Here is a 6,919-nt window from a genome sequence, read left to right on the forward strand (position 1 = left end):
GGGGGCCGGAGGGGAGGGTGCGGGGGGCAGAGGGGAGGGTGCGGGGGCCCGGAGGAGGGGAGGGTGCGGGGCCGGAGGGGCGGCGGCGGGGGTAGCTCTCCCCCAACTCGGGGGTCCCTTGCACTGAGACTCAGGGCACCCCCGATGGGGGACGTGAGCAAAGTGGAGAGAGCAGCAGCTTGCGCCCCCTTCTCCCACCAACACCCGCTCTGGCTTTGCAGAAAACGGGGAATAGACACAGAGTGTTCCTGTGTGAAAACGTCCCTCCGTGTCCAGTGTCCGACTCCCTGTGAGGACAGCAGGGAACGGGAGGGGACAGGGCAGGCAGGCCTGGGTCGGGGAGAGAGATGGAGAGCACCCTATAAGTAGCTTGGGGTGGAGGGCAGGGACAAGCAGACCTTCGGCAGCGGTTCCCCCATGTGCCCAGAGTGGGGGGCGTCTCCTGGGGGGCGGACAAAGTGGCTGGTGGCAAGAGTGCCCCTGGGTGGAGAACTTCAGAGCTTGGGGGGGGGATGCTGGAGATTCGGGGGTCCCTTGCACTGAGACTCAGGGCACCCCCGATGGGGGACGTGAGCAAAGTGGAGAGAGCAGCAGCTTGCGCCCCCTTCTCCCACCAACACCCGCTCTGGCTTTGCAGAAAACGGGGAATAGACACAGAGTGTTCCTGTGTGAAAACGTCCCTCCGTGTCCAGTGTCCGACTCCCTGTGAGGACAGCAGGGAACGGGAGGGGACAGGGCAGGCAGGCCTGGGTCGGGGAGAGAGATGGAGAGCACCCTATAAGTAGCTTGGGGTGGAGGGCAGGGACAAGCAGACCTTCGGCAGCGGTTCCCCCATGTGCCCAGAGTGGGGGGCGTCTCCTGGGGGGCGGACAAAGTGGCTGGTGGCAAGAGTGCCCCTGGGTGGAGAACTTCAGAGCTTGGGGGGGGATGCTGGAGATGCGGGATGCAGTGGGGTGAAGCACGCGGGGAGGAAGCCCCCACCTTGTGAGATCAGGGCCGGGGGCCGCTGTTGGTGAGGGACCTCTCAACCCTGGCCCCGCCCCAAACACTTCCGCCCAAGGGACCAGGTCCAGAGGCAGCCAGACCGGTCCTTCCGAGGGGCAGGACCCCGCGGAAACCTACCTGGAGAGCCGCAGGTGTCCCTGGCCTCCCCCAGCCCAGCGCAGGCCGGGCGTCGCTCCTCTCTGCCCACTGACCCCTGAGCGGGCGGCCCCCAGCGTGGCCTGGCCCGTCCTGAAGCAGCCGGCCTGGCTCTGAGCATCTGCCAGTTCAAAGGCGGCGCCGGAAGGACGGCTGTTGGCCTCCTCCCCATCACCCGTAGATGTGGGGCTCCAGGGTCCACTTACCCCTCCACGGAGATGTAACTGCCCACATCACCAATTAGCGCGGCCTCTCCCGTCCCGCCTCCGGTCCCTGCTGGTGACGTCTGCTGGGGGCACAGCCCTACCGGGCTCCGCTGCTGACACTCCCTGTGCCCTGTCCAGGTGTCCAGGCCCCTGACCGAGCTTCCTCCCCTGTCCACTCAGTCTCTAGCCACACAGCACTGTCCTTACCAAGACCTCTGCTACCCCTTCCTTTGGGGCTGGGGAGGGGTATGACTCCTGCTTGGGGACCGTGGCATGGTCCGGGGCGATGGACTCGGTGGGGGCCCTGCTCTATCTCAGGGTTCATGGATGTTATTACTCACAAAGGGGCGGGGAAATGTGAGTTTCTGGCCTAAGAACTTTTCCCCCATATATGTAATCAACACACACACACCATTGTATTAGTCTCAGCCAGAACAGGCCCGTCTTGCAAACATTTCCAAAAGATGGTTTTGTGTTGGCAGGAGAAACGGGAGTGACCTAGAGACCTGTGTTTGCCCAGGGAGTCTGGGGCTGCCCTCGTTGGAGAATCACTGAGCTTGGACCTGGGGAGGAGGATGCAGAGGGGAGGTTGTCATTCTTATAAATAAATACCCCAACTTGCCAGTGACTTTCCTGCTCTCGGGAAAGCCAACGGAATGAAAAAAGGATGGCCGATTACAAAATGGGCAGACAGATGCTTCATCAAAGAGGATACAAGGACGGCCAAAAGCACAGGAAAAAGTGTGCACCGCCATTGGCCGCAACCTTACCGCTGGCCAGGATGCAGGGAGACCGGAACCCCCATACGCTGCTGGTGCGGCGGGAAACAGCTCAGCAGTTTCTTATAAAGCTAAGTGTATATTCACACAAAAACCTGTGCACGAATATTTCCAGCAGCTCTTTTCATAATCGTTAAAAGCTGGAAATAACTCGGATGTCCTTTAACAAGCAAACTGTACTACATCCACACAATAAAAACAAACCAACTAATGAAGAGTGCGGATATGGAGCTCACTTTTTTTTTTTTTTTTTTTGGCGGCACGCAGGCCTCTCACGCGCAGGCGCAGCGGCCGTGGCTCACGGGCCCAGCCGCTCCGCGGCATGTGGGATCCTCCCGGACCGGGGCGCGAACCCGCGTCCCCTGCATCGGCAGGCGGACTCTCAGCCACTGTGCCACCAGGGAAGCCCTGAGCTCACATTTTTATAAGTTTTTGGCCATTTGGATATCTTCTTACATTTTCAATGTGCATTTCCCTAGCTGCTGATAAAATTGGGCCCCTGCTCATACACTTAGCGTCCAGTTGGCTCTCTTTCTTGAGATACAGCTACTTAAGTCTTTTACTTGGTTGTTTTTTTAAAAAAATTTTTATTGGAATATGGTTGATTTACAATGTTGTGTTAGTTTCAGGTACACAGCAAAGTGATTCAGTTATACATATACATGTATCCACTCTTTTTTAGATTCTTTTCCCATAGAGGCCATTACAGAGTATTGAGTAGAGTTCCCTGTGCTATACAGTAGGTCCTTATTAGTTATCTATTTCATATATCGTAGTGTGTATATGTCAATGTCAGTCTCCCAATTAACCCCTCCCCTCCTCACCCCTTATCCTCTCACCCCCTGGTAAAAGACTTAAGTCTTTTACTTGTTTTTAATTGAACTCACTGTATTTCTTTCATTGATTTGAATTCTGTATTCATAACTTCAGGTGTTTTTGGTAATTTATTTGTATAACAAGTATATTCTCCAGTCTGTATATCGGTATATTCTCCATTCTTTATCCTCTCACTAACTTCTTCTGATGAACAGAAGTCCTGGGCACCAGTCTGTCTGGGTGCCCATCCCTTCCCTACTGAGTCCATGGGATTTGGGGCGAGACCACCTGTTCCTAACTCCTGGGAGAGTATTAATTAGTCTAAGCCTGTATACTAAGCGTGGTTGTTACATCCATTTGCCCTCAATAGATCCACAAAAACACAGAATTCAGAAAATCAGCTCACGGTGTTGCCTGGGAAAGAGTTCGGCTTCAGGTAGACGTGTGACCTAAGTTGGCCCATGGTGCTGATAGAGGGAAGTTACTCCTTATTAATGGAGAGATGCCTTCTCCATTATCAGTCTCATTGGTTCACATTTTCTTTTAGGTTGGCACTGTTCAAGAAATGTCTGTTCTCTCAAAGTCACAGGGGGTCTCCCGTGTCACATCTGGGAGGCTGTCTGGACTTCCCTCCTTGCAGACCACATTTATGCATTCCTTTGCCCTCAGGTGTTATCTTTCTCTCCATTTGTCATCGATTTCAGCCCAAACTTTTCCACCTTCGCAAGGGACATTAGTTTCAGCCCCTGTGCTAGTCCAGAATCCTGGCAGCAATGCCAGTCCAGCAAGGGCCTCCCCGTCAGCCTGCTCCCCCCACATGGGGGGCGCCCAAGGGCAGAGCCCACGGGCCTCCTCAACCAGCGATCACACTGCTGCATTCCCCGCCCGCTCCAACGTTTCCAGAGAGAATGGGGCACAATTCACCCCATCTCCCTCGGAAATTCTGGCCTCAAGGTTTAAAGCATCCTTATAGTTTCTCGCTGAGGGGCCTTCCCTGCTTCCAGTACCTGCAGTGGCAGCCCTGGTCCCAGGACCACTGCACAGGAAAAGGAAAGTTGAGGACTGTATCTGCCCTCCCCCTCCCCCAGCAAAGGAGGGGGCTACTGAGTAGGGACCCTCTCCTGGCCTCCCTCGTGCTGAGCGGGAACCAGTCCTACGTACCCTTTAAACAAGCGTTTCGATGACCCGTTCTAACTCCCTATCAAACCACTACTCTGAGGATGAAATGCTACATGATGTATCCACCGGATACGTTGTCTCTTTGCCCACTGTTGGACACGGTGGGCTGTAAAGCGTGTTCCCTGGTTTGAAGAAATGTAGCTCCGTGGTCCATATCGGTACAGTATCTTACTTCCAGTCTTTTTACACTACTTCAGCATTTTCATCTACCATCGGGTATGCAAAGCCTTGTCCGGAGTGTCTCTTCCCATCAGGACCCATTTACAGCCTCCTGGAGTGCCCGGACAGGATGCTGCCCGTCCACGTTGAGCTGCCCTCCCTAAACCAAGACTCTTACGGTTGGTCAGTCAAGAGATGGTCATAGGACGCCGTCCACGTGGCAGCAGGATGTGGCCACTCCGCAGATGGTTCTAAAGGCAGCCATAGGCGAAGAGGCCCCCAGCTCGTGACTACAAGGGACCGGTCCTTCCACTCCCGGCAGCAAGCTCCTGAATGCCCAGTTCCATGTCATCGTGGAACTCCCTCCGTGTCGCAGTGTTTCTCTGACATCGCCCAAGACCTTACGGGTATCGCCGGCTTCAGGACTATTTTATGTCCTCAGTCTTAGGGACGCTCGCACTCAAGGCCCAACAGCAGCTGGTGATTGTCTCTCAGATGGTGTGTGCCATCACCGCCGGGCCCGGAACGGTCCTGGTCCAAAATCCCAGTGTTTGCCACTGGGTGGCACTCACGGGCTTTAGCCATGAGCTCCAGTCTGCAAAGTGTGACTTACAGATTCTTCCAGAGTCGTAACTGAGTGGGGATCTTCAGGGCCAAGGGCGTGGTAGAGCTACTGCTTTTTGCGACTCAGATATAACCTGCTGTTGTTCAGTCCCCCATTCAAATATGGCCTTCTTTAGGGTGTGGATTGGAGCTAGCAGTATTCCCAAATGTGGCATTTGCGTCCTCCAGACAACCCAGCCATGCATGGTGTTTCTCCTAAGTTCCAGGGATAGGCAAGGACTGCAGTTTATTTTCAGTCGCCTGTGGGATGTCAAGAGCGGCTTCTCCCGAGGATTTCACTGTCTGGTCTGGCCCTTCTGTCTTTGCTGGAAATATCAGCCAGCTTCTATTAATCACACGTGTCAGCATGTCATGTCAGTCCCAGCTTGCTCTTCAGTGTCTGATATTATTTTGGCAATACTTGTTCTTTCCAAACAACCCTGGCCATCCTACCCAGACACTTTTGGTGGGACTCTCTCACTCAGGCTAGTGCCCTCTGGGGGGCTGTTCTTGTCCCTCATCTCTCTGTAGTCATCGGCCCTCCCTCGGTGACCTCCAAGATCACTATCTCCGTATGAGGTCCTCAAATCTCCTCCATCCCCCTCCGTGATGCACAAATACTAAGCGTGCAGCTCAGTGATTCTCATGAAAATCCCCGTGAAACTACCGTTCATGTCAAGACTGCAAACACTTTCAGAACCAAAGAAGGCCCGCTTTTTTGTGTGCCTTTCCAATTAATACCTTGCTCCGAGGGTGACGACTATTCTGATCTCTAATAACATAAACTGCTTTCGTCTGCTTTTGAACATTATAAAAATGGAATTGCATAATGTATGCTCTTTTGTTTGGCGTATTAGTCTCACCACAATGCCCGTGAAAGTCATCCATGCTGTTGCACGTAGCAGTGCTTCATTCTTTCCCACTGCTGCCTCGTATTCTATCACATAGGTATACAAAACTTATTTATCCTCTCTACTGCTGATAGCCATTTGAGTTGTTTCACTTTGGGGGCTATTATAACTCAAGCTGCTATGAGCAACCTTTGTATATCTTTTGATGGTTGTAAGTACTGATTTATATTGCAAATATACCAAGTAAACTAAAATTGCTGGGTCACATGTTTAACTTACGGAGAGAATGCCAGTTAAGAAGACTTCATGATTGTTTATACAGAAAATTTCAAAGAATCTATCAAATATCTCTTAGAACAATAAGTAAGCTTAGCAAACTTTCAGGATACAAAGTAGGCATACAAAATATTTATATACTAGCAATAAATTTATATATACTAGCAATAAACAATTGGAATTGAAATTTTAAAAGTACCATTTACAATAGCACCAAAGAAATGAAATGCTTCAGTGTGACTCTAACAAAATAAGCACAAGATATAGTCGCACAAAATTATGAACACTAATTTTAAAATTAAAGAAAGCCTAAATAAATGGAGAGATCATTTTTGGTCACGAATTGGAATATTCTATACTGTTAAGATATCAATTCACCCAAATCTGATATATAGATTCAGTCAATGCAAACCCAATCAAAATCCTCACAGATTTTCTTTTTTGGGGTACATATTTATGAGCTAATTCTAGAATTTACATGGAAATGCAAAGAAACTAGAATAGCTCTGTTATCTATTACCGATTAATAAATTACCCCAAAATTAGAGGCTAAAAAAAACAAAAACAAACAAAACACAGCAACAAAACATTTATCATCTTACAGTTTCTGTGGGTCAGGAATGTGGAAGCAGCTTAGCAGGGTTGTTCTGGCTCAAGGTCTCTCTTGAGGCAGAAATCGAACGTCATTCTGGGCTGTGGTCATCTAAAGGCTCAACTGGGGGAGTATCCACTCCCAAGATCATCCCTGTGTCCACAGACAAGACTCAAAAGTTCTACTTCCAAGCTCATTTATGCATCTTTTCGACAGCACTGACTAATGACATTGCAGTTGATTTCCTCCAGAATAAGCAATAAGAGACGGAAACAGAGAGAGAGAGAGAGAGAGAGAGAGAGAGAGAGAGAGCGAGCG

Source organism: Physeter macrocephalus, chromosome 2 (assembly GCF_002837175.3).
Source record: "Physeter macrocephalus isolate SW-GA chromosome 2, ASM283717v5, whole genome shotgun sequence".
Taxonomy (NCBI): Eukaryota; Metazoa; Chordata; class Mammalia; order Artiodactyla; family Physeteridae; genus Physeter; species Physeter macrocephalus.